At 42.3% G+C, this 20,663-nt stretch overlaps 1 protein-coding gene across 1 annotated transcript in view; it reads left to right on the top strand.

The window, feature by feature from the left end:
- Window positions 1-12,414: 12,414 nt before the first annotated feature.
- The window catches only part of SLC38A1 (solute carrier family 38 member 1), a 61,236-nt gene continuing 52,987 nt past the window's right edge, over window positions 12,415-20,663 (top strand). Inside the window, exon 1 of the mRNA XM_018559486.1 lies at window positions 12,415-12,574. The gene's annotated coding sequence lies outside the window, so the exon portion shown is untranslated. The remainder of the gene's footprint in view (window positions 12,575-20,663) is intronic.

Here is a 20,663-nt window from a genome sequence, read left to right on the forward strand (position 1 = left end):
CCAAAACGCATAGTGTGTACGAGGCCTAATTGTATTTGCTTTTAGAAAGGGAAAAAATTATATAGATCAGCCACTGTGCAGCAAAAAGAAAAAGTTAAAACATAAGTTAAACAAAGGAAATTCTATTAGGTAGCTTCTAGGTAGCTTCAGTATCCCAAGGGCTCATTCAGATGGGCATACATATAAGTACGGCCTGCACGCCCATAAAAAGACCAGATCCCGGGAGGGACAGGTGCTGTGTGTAATTGCAGACAGACAGTGTGTATCCGAACCCGCACAGATGTGCAGGTTCGGGTGTGCATATGACAGTGTGTAATTGCATGCAGCAGCATTCTCCCATAGGGAAGAACAGTCTGCTGCGTGCAATTACATGCAGCACCTGTCCCTCCCGGGATCAGGTCTTTTCACGGGCATACATCTGAATGAGCCCTTAATGGCAATGCCAGAAAGTAACATCTGGCTACAGAAAATTTTAACCGGGTGTCCATTATATATTTAAATGGAAATAACATCGCTACACCCACAATAAATACATAGATAAAAGCACAGTTTCTTTTTTTTTTTGCATTGTAATATTAATGCACTGTATATCTAAATCCAAAACTGTTTTTCATTTCAGTTGTAATAAGGCTGGTATAGTAATATCCTTGTCAATTTTCTTTTTTTGCCTACTGTGTTCAATTGGAGAGGTTCTTCTATGCTTCCTGTCTTAAAGACACAAAGGGAAGTGAGGGGAATCCCCTACAAGGCTGTTGCTACCAGAGTCAAGATCTCCCCCCTTTCCCAGTTCTGCTGACAACTGTAAAATGTTAGGATTTCCATCAGTTTCAGTCCTCTTAACAATAGCCACCAGGACCGATAATGTGGGTTATTCTCCCCAGCAGGAGCACACAAAATTTGACAGGAGTTTTATCAGCTCCCCCAAATGGAAAAAATACCACTTAGAACAAAGTTGGGCTTTGTTTAATTCTGAAGGAGCAGACATGTAAAAAAGTAATGTGCATCAAATGAATTATGCCAGATGATAATGAAATAATTAGGTTTGATATACAAAAGAGTCCCTTTAGTTATTTAGTAATGTAATATACATATCCATAGCTATGTGAAAATAATTGAAGACAATCTAACATTTATCATTCATTTCTGTTTTGCTATATGATATTACACAACTGATTGCACTTCCTGGATATCCGGTTGCGGTAATTTTTAACTGTATAAAGAGAGTGGTACCCAAAGTATAAAGAGAAATAAAAGCAAATAATATGTAACAAAACATTTAAGTGAGTGTAAGGGTTTTGCGACCTTACCTCTGCCTATCACCACATTTTTATCAATAAAACTAAACTCTAGGCATATTTAAAATACACAAATTAATGCAATGCATGAAGTTAATTCTTGCCTACGGGATGTGGAGCATGCATCATTCCCTGAGCAGCCAGCACCTTCCTCCACTGACTGACACTCTGAAATGTGGACGGGCCTGTGGCCTCCTCTCCCTGCTAGCACTGCATTGTATAGTGTGAGGCCAGAGAGATGCAACTGGTTGCATGATGAGGGAAAGCTTGTGGGAGTAAGAATTAAGTACATCACCTTATTCATCATTCCGAAGGCAATTTCTTTTTTTTCCCCAAGGCTCAACTTTAAAGGCTCAACTTGGACAGGCTATGAATTATTTACACATTATTTTAAGTACAAAAGCACATTTGCTTTAAAGAACAACTCCGGGTTACATTTTCTTTTATGTCCTGAAAGCTTTGTAAATGCTTTGTAAACGTTTGCTGGGAACAAAACTCTTATATAAACAGATGCTTATGCGCTCTATGGAAAACAAATGATTGCTCTGTTGAGAACCTGCACTTGCCCATTTGTCACAAACAATGCTTAAATCAGTCGAATCACCTAAAATTATTGGGACAAAAATCTAGAAAAGTATTAAACAACCAATCAACTTTATCTTCAGATTCAGAGGTCAAAGTTTTAAACAGTCAGAACAACGGACAGTGGATGGCAAATGATTACTCATGATATACTGCATTTAGTACAATACATGTTTGTTTAATAATAAATGCATAAAAGAAATAGGATGTTTTCAACACCAATTTGAAATGAAACCAAAAACTTTAACTAATCATGTCTACCATTAAATTATATTTATTACAGGTACTCATATTGTACTGTCAATGAACACAGCGCTTTTACATACTATTTATTCACATCAGTCCATAGAGCTCACAATCTAAAGCCCCTGTGCATTCATACATGGCGAATTTTTAACAGGAGCCAATTAACCCGCCAGCATGTCTTTTGAGTGTGGAAAAAAAACGAATGGAAACCTACACAAGCATAGAAAGAACATGCAACCTCTATGCAGATGGCCGAACCTGGAACCTCAGAGCTGCAAAGCAGTAGTGCTAACCACTGAGCTACTGTACTGCCCGATACAAAGTATTTTCATCCATTTTCACACATATCAATATTTTTATTAAAGATGGCAAAATTGTTGTACAGGGCATAACTCAAAAACAATGACAATGTATGCAATTGAACAGCAATATACAAAATAGAAAGAAATATACAGATAAGAGGTGTAATGTGCAGTTTGTAAGGTAATGCTGGAACAAGCGCTGGGATCTTCATTATAGGTGCAGGCCATAAAAAGAAAAATAGGCGCTCCATGCCCTATAGAGTCCAGGCACTCACATAGAGGAAACATACACTATATTCCCAAAAGTATTGGGATGCCTGCCTTTACACACAAATTAATTTTAATGGCATCCCAGTCTTATTCTGTAGGGTTCAATATTGAGTTGGCCCACCCTTTGCAGCTATAACAGCCTTAACTCTTCTGGGAAGGCGTCCACAAGGTTTAGTAGTGTGTCTATGGGTGTGTTTGACCATTCTTCCAGAAGCGCATTTGTGAGGTCAGCTACTGACATTGGACAAGAAGGCCTTGCTCACACTCTCCGCTCTAATTCATCCCAAATGTGTTCTAACAGGTTGAGGTTAGGACTCAGTGCAGGCCAGTCAAGTTCCTCCACCCCAAACTCGCTCATCCTTGTCTTTATGGACCTTGCTTTGTGCACTGGTGCGCAGTCATGTTGGAACAGGAAGGGGCCATCCCCTAACTGTTCCCACAAAGGTGGGAGCATTAAATTGTCCAAAATGTCTTTGTATGCTGATGCCTTAAGAGTTCCCTTCACTGGAACTAAGGGGCCAAGCCCAACCCCTGAAAAACAACCCCACACCATAATCCCCCCCTCCACCAAACTTTACACTTGGCACAATGCAGTCAGGCAAGTACCGTTCTCCTGGCAACCGCCAAACCCAGACACGTCCATCGGATTGCCAGACAGAGAAGCGTGATTGGTCACTCCAGAGAACATGTCTACACCACTGCATCCGACACTTTGCATTGCACTTGGTGATGTTAGGCGTGGATGCAGCTGCTCGGCCATGGAAACCCATTCCATGAAGCTCTCTACACACTGTTGTTGTGCCAATCTGAAGGCCACGCAAAGTTTGGAGGTCTGTAGCTATTGACTCTGTAGACAGTTGGCGACTTCTGCGCACTGTGCGCTTCAACATGCGCTGACCCCACTTTGTCATTTTACGTGGCCTACCTCTTCATGGCTGAGTTTCTGTTGTTCCCAGTTGCTTCCACTTTGTTATAATACCACTAACAGTTGACCGTGAAATATTTAGTAGCAAGGACTTATTGCACTGGTGGCAACCTATCATGGTACCACGCTTGAATTCACTGAGCTCCTGAGAGTGACCCATTCTTTCACAAATGTTTGCTGAACCAGTCTGCATGCATAGGTGCTTGCTTTTATACACATGTGGCCATAGAGATAATTGGAACACCTGAATCCAATGATTTAGAGGGGTGTCCCAATATGTTTGGCAATATAGTGTAGATAGAGGAGAGCGGGAGAGTTGAAAGAAAAGAAGAGAAGTAGAAGATGTAGAGAGAAAATTAGAAGAGCAGAAGGAAGAGCAGAAGTTATTTTGTTTTAACTGTTTTATAGCAACAGAAGTGAGAAGATTATGATGCAGTGTAACGTTTTGGTAGAGAGCTCAGATGATGGGCATTTAGAGTTGGCATAGCCAATCCACAAAGTTTATATATTATTATAACATTTCTTCTGATGTGCTCCTCTGTATGGCCACCCCTAGCCATTTCTAGATAAATCCTGCAAAAAAAAAAGTGGGAAAGGGGAAAACATGGTAGGGTTTATTCAATGTACTCTTACTAGACTCTGCCCCATGTCCTTTTTCCCTCATATGATGGGCGGTAAGGTGAAAAACAAAAATAGTTTCTTTTTCAAAAATAATGAAGTGGCAAAAGATTCCAACTTTCACATGCATGACTTTACAGAAACAAACATGGATAAAGAAATGTGTTTTATTCATTAAAAAGACAACATTATTTGAATAGCAATTGCCTTTTAAATTATTCTATTGTATTTGTGCCAGTACACATGCATTGTTCAGCTGTAATGTCATACCACAGCTGCAAAGAACTGTGGAAGCCATTGTGACCTGTCATCATGACATGAGATAAAAAAACAATGACAGTGGTAGAGATGGTGGGGCATTTAGTAAAGTTCAAGCCATATAAGTAGAAGCAGCAATAATGAGCTAAGCAGGACTGGAGCTTTACAAAGGGTTATGAATCATGTGAAGAACAATTCAAGAACGCCCCTCACAGTTTAATATCTAGATATCTATGAAAAATGATGTGTATGAAATATCCACAAAGTTAACTCTTTACATACAATTTAGACACATTCTATGAGATAATTGCATAATTAAAGTCCTTCTTGGACCACATAATGAGCATTGAGGTCCATACTTTCTGCTGGATTGTTTTTAGCACCACACAAGAAGACCACATTGTATGGCACATTTGTCCTTTTCTGTGTTAAATCAATGTGGCATAGGGCAGAAACAGGATACTGTGCTTCCAAAATGTACAAAAAACAATTATAACCACTGGTGTTGATGCAAATCAGTGTTGCTGGGCTTCTAATGGCACACCATGATACAGTACTCTAAGAATTGAAAGGTAGCCTAGAGATTAATAAAAACTTGTGAGCTGCATCATTATTAGATTAACAGACCCATTACTTTAAATTGTTCTTCTCAAGAAATTCCCCCTGTGTGTAGACCAGGCCCAGATTACCCACAGGTCAATTTAGGTAGGATCCTAGGGCCCTATGGGTGTAGGGATGGGGTAGAGGAGGAGCCAACCACTGATGCCTTAAATTTATACAGACACTGTTCTCCAAGCCAGATATGTACTGCTGTGTACACTTTCATTTAAATATATTCCTTGATAGCCAGAGAGAATATAAATCTACTTTTTGTGCACCAAACACTTTCAAAGCCAAACATTACCATAAAAAGTAGCAGTAACATCATCACTATGCTGTATATAACTCATGCAGAGAACAGAGCTTTGGGAGGGACCCAGCAGGCCCCACCCACTACAGGCTGCAGAACACTAAAAGAGGGGGGCAGATACAAGAAGAGAGATTAGAAGTGACTGGTCTTGATTAACTAGCTCTTGCACAAGGTTTCACACTAGATTACTGCACAGGTATGGAAAGAAAAAAAACACAAAGTACACCAAAATTCAAGTAAGAATATGTATGCCACGTATCTTTAGACAATATTTGCTTATCCTGGCATTCAGCTTTAAACTTGCCTCTAAAGAAAAGTTTAGCAGGAAACCACTGAGCTCATACATTTGATTTGAGAGAGAAGGGAGCCAGCAAAAGATTATATAGTCAGAAGACTGAAATTCAATGAGTAACCATATTGTTGCGGTCCAGTTGCTGACAGGAGGTATGCTTTAGCCCTCATTCACACGGCCCTTACAGATCCGTGCTGCGTGAATGGCCGTATCGGGACGCTCACAGGAAGGACAGGTGCTGCGTGTGATTACACACAACAGCCTGACCTTCTCTATGGGAGTACGTGGCCATACGCCGCCCTACGCTCACCCAAACTGCACGTCTATGCGTTTGCGGGTGTCCGTACTCGTACACTCATCGAGTAGCCTGCCGGAGGTTCAGCTTCGCCGATCCAGATGTTAGATCGGCTGAGTCGAACTCCTTCTGCACTTCGGGTCGGCCGAACATGCTGAGCATGTTCAAAGCCACACGAAGCCACCCGATGTATGGCTGATTTCAGCCTATATATGGCTGGAATCAGCCGTACCAGCCTGAAGTGAATAGGGTAACTGAAGGACACAAACTAGCGTCCTCCCGTCACCCTAAGCTCAGTATACCGCTAGCTGCAGCTCGCGGTATACTGAGATGCCGCAGCTGAAGCGGATCCCGACAATTATGTCTGGATCCGCCCAGCTGCGTGAGTGACAGCTGGCTCTGCCTATCTAGAGGCAGAGCCAGCTGTAACCGACCCCTCCCCCGTCCGTTCCGCCAGTACTGGAGGATCGGAGCGGGGAGGGGGGAATCCAGTCCCTCCCCTGCCACGGCAGAGAGCTGTGACAGGATCAAGAGGTGAGCGAACGCCGGTATGTGTTCACTCACTTCCCGATCTACTGAGCCGACCTGTGACAGTCTCATTGTCACAGGTCGGCTAGAACTATGAGGTGAGTGAAAAGCGCTCACCTCATAGTTCTCCTTTAATCGTTTATTGGCCCCATACTGTTTTGGGGGTTTTGAAGTGGAAATGAAGGTGGGCTGTGTAAGTCTTTTCTACCAAAAACTGATCCTATCTGCATGTGCAGCTCAGTACACAGGCTCGACAAGGTCCTGTGCCGAATTAAGGTAACTCCCATGAGCATGGGTGTTACATCATGCCGGCCTGTCCAACCAAAAGGGACAGATGCTAAAGCCGGAAGGAGACCGGGTGAAAATGGAAACACTGGCAATTAGACATGTGCAGGGCAAACAAATTTGTTTCGGATGAAACAAATAAAAATGAAAAACATTTTCATTCGTTTTGTCACTGGAAACAAATTTTAATGCTGTTTTGGATTTGGAGGCAATGAGCATATAAAGGGCATATAAAAAATTTGTTATTTCGGATTCGGACGAACCGCCAAATCAACTGAATTTTGTTGATTTGCAGGTATGTCCAAATCCAAATGCATATGTCTGCTGGCAATGGAGAGGAGAAAGGACAGCGCAGCACTGTAGATGATCACCTACTCGTACAAGGTAAATTGGCAATAGCGTGCTAATATGCTGTGCATATCAGAACAACAAGGCAAACATTTGCAGAGACCTTTTTTTTTTTTATGCACCATCTTACTTCCGCTTTCAGTTTTTAGTATGCGTGCACAAAATGAAAAAAATGGCTCCGGCAGTGAAAGGGTTCAAATGTAACACGTCGTACACCTGGCAGATATGTCCGTTGTAATTTCCTGGGTGGGGGCTGTAGTGATCAGCCAATGGCGCTGCATGCATGCAAAGTAGGAAGTGAGTCACCAGCACACTGTCATCTTCATCATGGAAATACCTATATTGATGTTAAGCAGTCATGAGGGTTGATTTACTAACCTTATAAACACGCCACAAACAAGTATACACCTCTGTAGTGTGTTCCCTCCGAGCATGATCTATTGGTGGAATCTAGACACCTTTGTAGTGTGTACACACCCAGCAGGTGTGTTGTGCAAAGCCCTGCATGAATTGCAAGGTGATGTTGTGTAAATTAGCTCTAGATTGTGTTGCTTGCGTTGATGAATGTAGGAATGTAAATGCATGAGCTAACCATTTTTGTCTAAACTGTGAAGCAGCATTATATATGCATCATGTGCATGATTTTTCCATATATGGCATTAGTGGAAATAAGCTTTTAGAGACTTTTTGGTTGATAAATACGTTTTGCTGTGTAAAAATCACACGCACCTAGTGCGTGCGTGTGTTTAGGTTAGTAAATCACCCCAATGGTATCACCGAAAAAAGCAATGTTTCTAGACCACACAGGGTCCCTTCATCAGGCAATGTCATAACAAGTACAGAAATACAGCAAACATATATTCACCAGTGAGGAACCAGTCAACCAATCACTCAACTCCTCTCCACCCCCTCTGATGCCATTGTCCCACCATCTTTACATGTAAACGCTGTACTTTTGAAGTCTGCATAAAGAACCTTGTTATAGCCTTGTCATAACAGTTAGTCCAGTAGTTCCTATGTTGTATAGTATGGTTTTAGCGTGTCAATGACAGCTTGCTGGGGAAGTTGTGTTGTTAGTTTGCGGAGCTGATGTTTCAAGATTGGCCACCAGGCCGCCATTGCAACATAATGTCAATATGGGGACATATGCAGTAGCAATCCTGAGTGTACACCATCAAAGCACAAAGAGTGCTTTGATACACTGTACACAGTGCCTGGTGTCATATTTGCTAATGTGTGTAAGCAAGCATATATGGAGTCCAATGGCCTGTAGACATAAAGGTTTTGGTACATGGATTCTAGATATACATCATATCTGTTTCCCCATCTTTTGGCAAGGACACATAGTGACAGAAGGTCCTGCGGGAACATGTTTAAAGTAGACCTGGGATATAAATGCAAGACAAACGCATGTCTGGTAATGCATGTGAAATTGAATAAACATGGATTCTATACATCATATCTGTTTCCTAAACATTTGAATTGATTAAACATGCTAAGCAACATTATACTAATTATACAAATGTCATCATAGTAAATATCAACATGCAAAGGCAATACAATTACAATGTTCACACAGAAATAACAGTTCACTTACAGGGTTATTAACAGAAGGGTGAAGAGTTTGAAGAAGGCAGGAGAAGTGAACAATCTAGCTGATTTGAAAAAATTCTCCAATTGTGTTGTCCTAGATTGTTCACTTCTCCTGCCTTCTCCAAACTCTTCACCCTTTTGTGAATAACTCTGTTAAAGTAGACTTGAGAGAGATGAATAACTGCTGATCATGCATGATCGATAGGTCGCAATGTCAGACCTCATAGACAATGGGGCTTATGACTTCAGTGTATGTCCAGATTGCGGCGGCCGAGCAGTGGCCAAAAGACATGCATGTAAATGCATGTGAACATATCATTAAGATGTGCACCTAAATGCATGTAAATGCATGATTGCGGCAATGCACAAAAAAGTGAATGATCATGGGAACTTGAAGTTAATGGGATTCATAAAAGAGTGTATATGCATGTGAACCCCCATGTTGGCATGATCAGGGTCAGACAGAGCAAAATATACCATCCAAAAGAAAACCACTTTATGCTGTCTTGTGTCATTGCAGAGGGATGAATCCACACACTATACAGATTTTCAGAACTTTCTAATTTGGATGGATTTCTAGTCGCAAAGCTATACCCTTCATATGATATAGTGTGTGGATTCTGCAAGATTTCACCTTGTATAAAGCTGCCCTCCTAATATATAATTCCTTCCTCCTTGCTGCCAAACAGACTATTGAACAGACACCTGTGGCACATTATCCCGTCTTCAGTGCATGAGAACTTTTACCGGGGAATTTTTTTTTTTTAATATGTCATTATCACTTTTCTGTTTTCTCCTGAATGGTATTTTTTGTGCATTGCAGCAATTATGTGTTTGCATGCATTCAGGTGCACATTTTAACCATACGTGTACATGCATTCAAATAGATGATTTTTTTGGCCACTGCTTGGCTTGGCTTGCTGTATACCCTAAAGTCATGAGCCCCATTGTCTATGGGGTCTAACATTGTGACCCACCCATGATGCATGGTGACTGGTTATTCATCTCTTTCAAATGAATTTCAAGCGAATTGTTATTTCCATGTGCATATACATTAAGGGGAATTTATCAAAACTGGAGCAGTCACCCATAGTAACCAGTCAGCTTATATCTTTCATTTTTAAAGGTCAACTGAACAAACTGATAAAATAATCTAATTGCAGGTAGTCGTGAGTAATTGCTCCAGATTCTGTCTGCTCCAGTTTTGATAAATTCCCCCCTTTGTAACTTTATTGCCTTCGCCTATTCATATTTATGGTACTTACATTTGTATGATTAGTTTAACATTGATTATGCTTTTTTATTCAATTTCACATGCATTACCACACATTCATTTGTCTTGCATTTATATCCCAGGTCTACTTTAAATATGTTCCCACTGGACCTTCTGTCACTCTGTCCTTGCCAAATGTTCAGGCAACACATATGATGTATAGAATCCATGTTTATTCAATTCCATATGCGTTTCTGCATTGATGTTATATAGGATTGCTACTGTATATGTTCCCATATTGACGCTATGCTGCAATGGCGGCCGGGAAAGATTAGCACGTTGTACGCATGTTCCAATCTTGAAACAGCAGCTCAGCAAACTAACATAACAACTTCCCCTGTAAGCTCTCATTGGCACACTAGCACCATACATAGGACCTGGGTTAACTATTATGACAAGGCTCTTTATACAGACATTAAAGTACAGCGCTTACATGTAAAGATGACAGGACAATGAGGTCACAATGACATCAGAGGGGGTGGAGCGGAGTTTGGTGATTGGTTAATTGCTTCTTCACTAGTGTATATATGTTTGTTTATTTCTGTACTTGTTATCACACATGCCTGATGAAGGGACCCTACTTGGTATCGAAGTGTTGCTTCTTTCTGTGATACCATGACTGCTTAAAGTGACATTAAAGCCCCCCCCCTCCCCACCCCCCCTCATGCTGCTTTAAGTACTTACCTCAAATGATACCTCTTGATCTGATCTTCTTTCCAGTAGTTTTCTGGAGTCCCTCCAGTGCTGACTGCTGTGTCTTCTATGTCCCATGGTGTCTGTCCGTGTGCACACTGCTCTCTGCGTGCTTTGACTTACACCGTGTCTCTCCTCGTCTCCCGGCCGAAGATCTTTTTTGCGCATGCGCCCGCCCCATGATCCTTCACGGATGCTCGAGAATCTTCACATTTTCAGACGGGAGTGAGCAGCGGAGACACAGGTAAGTATTTATCTATTTGGTAACATTTTTTTTTTTTTTATGTTTTTGCTTATATCTACTGCTTGCTATCAGTAGATATATGCAAAAAAAAAACAAAAGTTTAATTCTACTTTAAAGAAAAAAAACTTTTATGAACCCTTGCTCGTTTTGGTCTAGGTGCTGGATTAAAAAAGATATACTTACATGATCCTCAATCCTGCCTGGCTTCTAGACCAGACCACTCAGCCTCTTCTCCCCAGGGCTCCAGCGGTCTAAATACCTGTGACATCATCACTTTCTGGGCCCAAACACACCACGTCCAGATTACCTCCAGACCAGAGCAGACTGTTTACGGACCCAAGATGCATCCCAATGCATCCCTATGCTATTTCTGGCCTCTGTTCCCACCAGCACAGTCCTTTCCTGACCAGACCAGTAAAATACTGCTTGTCCTATTTTGTCTGGTCTGGAATGCCCTGGAACGCATCAAAAACGCATGAAACGCACTGGAACACACCTGTAAGACCATTTTAAGCTAAAAAAAAAAACAATTTCCAATTACGGCAAAAGCGCAGCAAAATCACAGTACATTCGCGACAAAAACGCAATGCACTATGTTCCAGATCTGGTCTGGGAAATGGGGTGAACCCAGCCTGCTGGGTTCACCCCATTTTCCGGACCAGATCTGGACCAGATCTGGAACATAGTGCATTGCATTTTTGCCGCATTTTGACAGCGATTTTGCAGCGATTGGATTTTTTGGTTCACATTTTGTTTTAGCTTAAAATGGTCTTACAGGTGCGTTCCAGTGCGTTTCATGCGGTTTTGATGCGTTCCAGTGCATTCCTGACAAGACAAAATAGGACAAGCAGTATTTTTCTGGTCTGGTCTGGAACGCACTGCGCTGGTGGGAACAGAGGCCAGAAATAGCATAGGGATACATTGGGATGCATTTTGGCTCTGGAAACAGTCTGGTCTGGTCTGGAGGTAATCTGGATGTGTTTTGAATGGGTCCTAATGAAGTTCCAGTCTCCTGCATTAGACATGAGGACACTGAGAGACAGGTGACCATGTCTTCTGTATTCTGGCCCCTAGAGAAAAGCCAGTTAACCCCACTGCAAGGGTTAACTTTGCTAAATCCTGGCGTTCTTCTTTAATGTTAATAAAGGCATTTTCATGATGAAGATGATGCTTTGCTGGTGACTCACTCTCTAGGGTTAAAATGAAAGTGACACATGATCCTAAGCAAAATCTAAAGTTTGAATTGTGAAAAGAGAAGTGAATTAGGGATAAAGAAGAGAAATAGGAGTGACAAGAACTGCAAAGCCATCCATAAGTGTGGTGGGTCCGCTGTGCTTCTCAGCACCTTTCAGCACCTCAGCAGCGTGTCTTCTGCTTTCAGTGGAGGGAAGGAAGGAAGGATGTGTGTGTGTAGGAGGCGCCGGAGCTTGAACACACGCTTTCAGTCTGATGCAATCCTTTGTCTGCACAGTAGAGTACGCACATCCATTCGCTCCAGCTGCTTCTCCCTTGTCTCCTTCTTCATCCATCCCTCCAGGCCAGCGATCCCAGCTCCCTATCTTTGGATGTACTGCCTTGTCTTCATTGTGGAACTACCTCAACAGCTCCATCACACAGGTAAGACCTTGCTCCTTCCAATCCTTGTATGGCGCCTAGCATGTGCTTGTATTATTAGCTGTCACGAGGGAATGGATTCTATTCTTTCATCAGAACACTTTCCTAAACTGGGAGGATGGATCGGGTACATGGTGTTCTGATGTGGATGTATCCTGGCATGTCAATTATGAGAGCACAGTCTCCTTGGACAGGGTTTTATAATCTGTCCTTCTGGATGGGGCTGGCATGTTCTGAGATGGATGTAAATAGCAGCACGTTTCTATGGCTTGCCCTTATTCAATGGAGAGCTGGCGAAGCTAGTGTTGTTGGGGTGTATTAATTCTGTGCATGAGACTGAATGACCTATTGAATGCTGCCCAAAGGCAGAGGGTTGTGTGAGTCAAGTCATAAGACCGCTCCTGTTTCTGTCACAGCTAAATCTAGGGCTAAAAAGATCCCCACCCTTCCTCTCATTAATGTATGCTTTTATTCTACCTAGATAGATTACATGCTGGATAGTAATTATTCCACAATTGTCACATGTGTTTTTACAAGCCTCATGCATGTGGCTTGCTGCCTTTATAACATGAGAACATTTCACAGCGACCTTTCTTAACCTTTTTGTTCCTAAAGAACCCTTGTAATAATCTTCAGGTCTCAGGAAACCCCTGCTAAAACCAATTTAGAGGGAAAAATTACCCTTACATTGGTGATCAGTAGGAAGAATTCCAGTAGGACAGAATGCCACCCTCAGGGACAGCTAAAGACATAATTGGTGTCATGCAGTTTACTCTGCCAAGCGGTGTTGGCTCTGGAACAGGACAGACACCATCACATAGGAGGTCAACCAGCCTCAGCTCAAAACACCCCTTGTCTGGAGGATGCTACACAGAACCCTGGTTGAGAATGGCTGCTTTAGAGGGAAAGAGCTGTCATGTACCCCCTCAATATTTCCTGTAGAACCAATGGGAAATGTTTTATTGATTGATGTTATAAAACACATGAAAGCGATGACGAAGGCTGGTGATGACTGTACTTTAATATGCTCACATGATTGGGAGGGAGCATCATGGATGGAGGTGGTTGTGACGTCACGACAATCCATCATCTACATATACATGTCTCCATGCATTTTGTCAGCTGATCCCTTCTTCTCACACTCTGTTCTCAATGTACTGCAAGGCAGCAGCTGTGACATTGTATCCTGCATGGTATTAAAGCTTATGTAAAGCAGCAGCAGTGTGTTCTGTGTTGGGTTTATGTTTCCTTACCAAGACAACATTGCTGTAACGTGGGAAATTCCACTGTGATTGGCCACCCGAGCAGTGACGTTTGCAGGAAGCAAGGCTTCCATTCTCCATAAGCCTTTTAGCACATGCAGTATAATCTTAGATTCTGATCTGCATGAAAAGGCAAAGGGAGCACCGACATGGACCACGTGCCTTTTTTGGGTCTTCTCTAGGTATAGTTTTTAGAGAATTATTTATCAATATGGTGTGAATATAAAAGGAAACAGTATACATGACTGAAAAGTAACATCTTTTAAAACATTGCACCTCATGCAATAACTATTAATTGTTGTTGATTATAGTCGTCATTAAAGGAAAACTCCAGGAATTGTAAAAATGAACCCTTGTAGTGGGGCTGCCCTGCACTGCAAGGGTCAACTGCTCATTTTTCTCTAGGGGCCGGCACACAAACAGGTTATGCATAGAGATACATGTTAACCTGCACTAAGCTAATTGTTCTGGACAACTCTTCCACTTTCCATTTTTAAAGAGGAACTCCAAGAATTGTAAAAAATTAACCCTTGCAGTGGGGCTACCCCATGCACTGCAAGGGTTAAATTGTCATTTTGGTTCAGAGACTAAAATAAAGAAGATATACTCACGTGATCCTCATTCCCAACTGGCTGTTAGACCCGTCCCTACAGCCTCTTCTCCCCCTCCGCTCTGCGCTCTAAGAACCGTGACGTCATCACGCCTAATGCAAGTGCATTAGAGGGACATTCCACCGCCGTAGTGGACGGGGAAGAGAGGTGAGTGCTGACCGCTGCAGGACTGAGGATCAGTTGATTTTTTTATTGTTGACAGAGAGGGGAAGGTTTTGTTTTTTTTATTGTCAGTGTCCTTTTGAGAGGATAGTTGTTAGAGATGTCACCAGCACACCATATTGAAGAGAAGAACACGTCTGTTTATTGACGCTTCATGTCAAAACAAATAGCAACGTTTAGGGGACACACATTATCCCTCCCCTTCATCAGGCTTGAAATGGTGTTCATTTCAAGCCCTGATGAAGGGGACCCTGTGTGGCTCCGAAACTTTGCTATTTGTTTTGACATGAAGCTTCAATAAACAGATGCGTTCTTCACTTTAATATGGTGTGCTGGTGACATCTTTACCAAGTTTCAGTATTGGCGGCGCCATCCGCGGTCATTTCGAGCACCCACGCTGACAGGGATACTTGGTAAGGAGTGCAGCAGGATTCTGAAATACATACAGAAATTGATGGGAAATTTAAAATGTTATAGTAAGATGAACAAGATGTAAGGACAAATCTTTAAATTGGGTACCTGTTCCAGAGATAACTAAGAGAATTCCCCTAGCACTAGGAGATTTCCTCTAATTTCCTGGGACAGGAAGTAAAAGGAAAATTCCACAAGTGGTTTATAGACAGCAAAAAATAACCTGGTAGGTGTTTTACCCTCCCTACTCTACACAAAACTACAAATAATATTTTGTCTATACATATGCTTTATTCAAGCTCATTGGTTGGGCATGTAGCACACACCCATATTCCTTTTGTTCCATTCAATTTTCACACATTGTTTTGTTATTATTTGCTCAGATAACTATTTTTGTATCCAGGCTTTCATTACATAACATGTATCATTCCACCATAGCATAAATGAATACTTAACATCAATAGGGGAATTCATAACATCTGAAGCAGTTGTCCATGGTAACCAATCAGCTTCTCTCTTCAGTTTGTTCAGTTAAGCGTTGAAAATGAAAGGGAGAAGCTTATTGGTTGCTAAGGGCAACTGCTCCAGATTTTGTCTGCTCCAGTTTTTACGAATTCCCCTCACTATATCCAGCACTTAAAACAGACCTTCCAAAGCAAACAAAAGGTCTGTTTCTTTGACAGTCCCCTGTACCTCCCCCAACACAAATGGCTATAAAAACGGTGAAGTATTTGTTTGGAAACAAACGGTTCACCCAAAAAAAGAACAAAAAATATTTTCCCTAGGCCCCAGCATCAGACGCTTGCAGGAGGCACAGGTGATGTCAAAGTGCTTTCAGTGAGCTGTGGTGCCAATTAGTTGGGAGATCAAAATCCTGCAAAAATGCACTTTTAGCCCAATGCAGTCCAGCCCAGTGCCTTCTCAGGATTTCTGCCTCCCAGCACTGCAACACATTCAAATTGACTTTCATTGACTAATAAAAACCAAATCACAAATTGATTTGAAATTGACTATAAGTTGACTCAGTTACTTAAAGAAGAACTCCAGGCAAATGTTTTCTTAATCCGGCACTGCAAGGGTTAAGTGCTCGTTTTCGTCTAGGTGCAAAAATAACAGCTATGCTCACCCGATCCTCGGAGACGACCAATTGTTACAGCGCTCCCTCCAGCCTGCCTCCTCCTCCTCTGCAGCGGTGGTATGCCTTCAGCATCCTCATGTCCTATACACAGTGTATACACGTCCTATACACATGACTCAACGATCCTTAGACCACTGGAGCGGAGGGGGGGCGAGGCTGGAAGGAGCAAGAACAACTAAGAACAAGCAAGCTCAGAGCATCAGGAGAGTATAACTTATTTTCCTCCCTAGACCAAAATAAGCACTTGAAGTATAATTAAACCCTCCTTTTTTTGCATATATATGAGGCTAGCAAGCAGTAGATATATGCAAACATTAAAAAAAAAAAACGCTTTAAAAAGGGTTTAAACTTACCTGTGTCTTCCCCACGCGCTCCTGTCTGAAAATCTGAAAAATATCGGGTGGCCGCACAGCATTTTGGGGTGGGCGCATGCGCAGTTCAGATTTTCAGCCTGGAGACGAGGAGAGACACAAGGTAAGTCTATGGACAGCGTGTACCCGCATGCAGACACCGTTGGACAGGAAGTGCCAGCAAGGACAGAGGAGTCAGCAGCGGATCGGAGACCCGCATCAGCGCTGGAGAGAAGGCTGAAACAACAGGAAAGAAGATCAGATTAAGAGACATCATTTAAGGTAAGTGCTTACACTAACATTGGGGGGAGGGAAAAAAACGTATCCTTTAATGTCACTTTAACCCCTGCAGTGCGGGGGTAGCTCCACTGCAAGAGTTAGGAAAAAGTTTGCCTGGAGTTCTTCTTTAACAAAAAGAACTGCCAGCAGGTATAAAGTGCAAGGCAACTGGAGGTGTCAGAGTCTTTTTAACTGATCTCAATTAGGGATGTCCCGATACCACTTTTTCAAGACCAAGTACAAGAACTTGCCCTCAGGTACTTGCCGATACCAATTACCGATACTTTTTCTTAAAGGGGCACGTGAAATTGTTTCTAAAACAATACAGACTAATGATCTTAGGGCAGTTTCTAGGGCTGGGGTAAAGGTAAGTATTTTACTATTTGAGTTACAGCGGGCAGGAAGGGGAAATCAGTAGACATCACCCTTAGCAAAATTGAAGTCCCTTAAGGGCTGGTGCACACCTAGGCGAAACCCCACCGCGCGGCAATCACGCACGATTCTGCGCAGATTGCCTCGCGATCAGGAGTCGCCCAGGTGTGCACCGATTGCGCTGTGGGTGCCACTATTTTCCAATGGCACCCTAGTTGCGCTGGACGAATCGTGCGGTTTCCTGCCGTGGTTCCGCCCGTGCTTCTGAACACGTTCGTGGCTAAAACAGCCGCACATCGTGTATCGCAGAAAAAAGGTACAAGTGTTCAGAAGCATGGGCGGAACCCACAGCGCTATCGGTGCACACCTGGGATCATGCACGATTGCCACGCGGTGGGGTGTCGCCTAGGTGTGCACCAGCCCTCAAGCGGACCTTTACACTCAAAAATCTAATTCTACCAATGCATCCCTCTATGTATGATGATTAATAATCACATAGACATGTCAGGAGTAAAATGCTGTGATTTTGAAATACTTACACTTGCAGAGCATTCACTTCCTGCATAGAAAAATGGGCAAAATGACTTCAGTTTGCCAAAGCAATGCACACTGGGATTGCCTTGTCATCAGCGCAGCATTGGTGGGAAATCTCATCTGTAATCTCAGGAGATCACAGGGAAAGGCATTTTCCTCCCCTGAGAGGATGTGCATGGTCACATGTCCTAGTTACATGTGCCAGAAATCCAGGAAGTAATAGGAGAGCTAGTAATATGCCCTTAGTAAACATGGCCACTGACACACGACTAGGGAAGAAAAGAGAAAGGTATGCAAATAATACAAAGCCTGCAATTATCTAGAAGTGTGTGTTTGCAGATTATCATTACCAAACATTTCTAAGGCCCCATTCACACGTAGCGACATACCTTTTGCAGCGGCCGTGATAGCGCGACTTTCGGGGCGACGTTCCAGCGACGGTAGCGCGACCTTCTCCGTCGGGCTCCATTAGAAAAAAGCAAAATCCGCCGAAAAATGGGTACTGTAGAAGCTACCGCGACGAGCGACGCGAGACATGGAGCTAAGACAGCTCCATTGAATAACATTAGCCGGCGACGTCTCGCGATATCGCGCGATATATCGCTACGTGTGAATGGGGCCTAAAGGTGTGTTTGTTGTTCTTTTAAAGATTTGGGTAAAGGTCCACTTTAAGTAAGCACGCCCTTATATGTGAAATACTGATGTTGCAAACAATGCACAATTTTTTTTTTATCTGTCTTTTGTCAGAGCATGCATGCAATGCTAAAAATAAAAGACCAATGGCAATTCCTTAGTTCATCACAGTAACCTTAACGATTTCGATAACAAGAACATGTACATTGAATGTAAGCCAAATCAATAATACTGCTAAGGAAGTATCCTCTTTCAGCAATTGTATAATCTGTAATCTTAATTGCATTGGTACTGGAATTACTAGGACAAGTTATTTTAATTATTTAAGCAGTACAATCTTATTAGATTCCTGTAGAAATTCTATGTATATACTCAGAGAAGATTACCTATAATGCATGTTTAAAGCTGAACTCCGGGAAAAGCAAATATTGTCTTAATTACAAGAGTATGTGTATTCCAACTTGAGTCTGGGTACTACTCCCTTTCCATGTGCAGGGCGACTGGTGGTGTTGTATCCACCTCCTCCTGTAGTTTTCTGCAGGCAGTTTGTAGTGGGTGGAAAGGCTGGACCCCTCCCAAAGTTACTGTATGTTCTCTGCTCAGACTATATACAGCACAGTGACAGTGATAATGTCAAAATATTTTTTGTGCCTGGAGTTCATCTTTAAAGTATACATAAGTGGCAATGAAACTGCTTTCAAAAAATTGCATGTACATAGACAAACCTATATTTCGACCATCTGGGACAAAACAGGTTCACTATAATCGGGCCCAGATTCCCCACAAGGCCACCGAGGCCCGGCCTCGGGGCGGCAGGGAAAGTAAATCCGGCCCTGACTATAATACTCTCCTGTGCTTCCCTTCCTCTCTGTAGACCAGTGAGGATAGGAAGCCCTGCAGGAGGTCAGGAGACAAGCATGCAGGCCACTCTTGCTGGCCTGAAAATGATATTTTCTAGGCTTTCAAACTGGACCTTTGGCGTCAAAAATTAGACCTGACCTGCGGAAAGCTTGACCTGGGCTAAATCTGATTTTCTTGGTGCAAACAAGAATTGAAGTCAGTGGCTTAGCATTATAGCCAGCATGCAGCATTTTTTGCGTTTGTAGTGGAATGGAACGCAGGCAATGTTTTACCACGTGTCTGATCGCATTGCGGGTGGGGGTGCGCATCTGCGGTGTCATTTACTTCAATGCACCACCACGCCCCCTCCCATTTCAGAACTCAGGGGGGAAATCTTGTGAGCGATTGCGGTGTGTTCAAGCAGCTACCGCTCTGGAACGCACTGCAATTGGTGTGAACAAGCCCTTAAGGTTGGATTAAAACTAAGGGGAAAATTTAGGAGAAACTGATATCACTAAAAGAACGTGTCCTAGATTAATAATACAGAAAACAGCAAATAACCCTAAAGGCATCATAATAAACACAATAGTATAGTGCATAGTTAGCATGTGCTGATGATATGATATGGTAAATGGGAAAACAATTATACGATAATAAAGAAATAAGTGAAAGGGTAAAAAAACTAGTTCAAGTATGAGACAGAGCTGGATTGTAGGTAAATATTAGGAAGACTAAGCAGATGATCATGTAAAAAAAACAAGCAGAAAGACCTAAAGGAAATATGCTTTGAAGGGAATAGATATGAAAGATTATAATCATTCCACAATAAATGGGGACAACAGTGTGTTCGAGACTGCTAGTGCTGGAGAGAGTTGTTTTTTCTTCACTTAGGAAAGTTACATAATCAAGTATTTTGTCATAGAAATGCGAAAATTCAGATTTATATAACTTCTCTCATATCTACTATTACATATGCGGCAGAGACCAAATTGGTAGCGAACCGAATCAAACTGTGATCAGACCACGATCTCGACTAGACGAAGCCAGGACCAGTGTCAGAGCAGGGAAGATGGCTGCGGTTGCGTTCGTCACCCGATGCGGAGTTTGCGAACGGAAGCAAAATTTTGCCAAGCTTCCTGTTCGCAAACCGAATTGTTCGCGAACAGAAGCGTTCGTGAACCGAGGTACCACTGTACATAGTTATAGTATTTGAGGTTGAATAAAGGCACAGGTCCATGAAGTTAATTCAAGTCCATCAAGATGATTTTTGGCCAAGCAATAGTGCTGTTCACATCTGCATTTTCACCCAGTGCAATTTTAAAAACTCTGCAAACCGCATTTGTGCTGCATTTTAACAGAATGCATCAGTCAAAGCGATAGAAAAGTATAGAGTAGAAATGTAAAATTATACAAGATGCACAATGCATGAGTTTTATAATCATTTTAAAAGCCACCTTGAACACCATGTTCTATGTTACACCCATATTTAGGGTACCATTC

Source organism: Nanorana parkeri, unplaced genomic scaffold, assembly GCF_000935625.1.
Source record: "Nanorana parkeri isolate BGI_ZX_2015 unplaced genomic scaffold, ASM93562v1 scaffold399, whole genome shotgun sequence".
NCBI lineage: Eukaryota > Metazoa > Chordata > Amphibia > Anura > Dicroglossidae > Nanorana > Nanorana parkeri.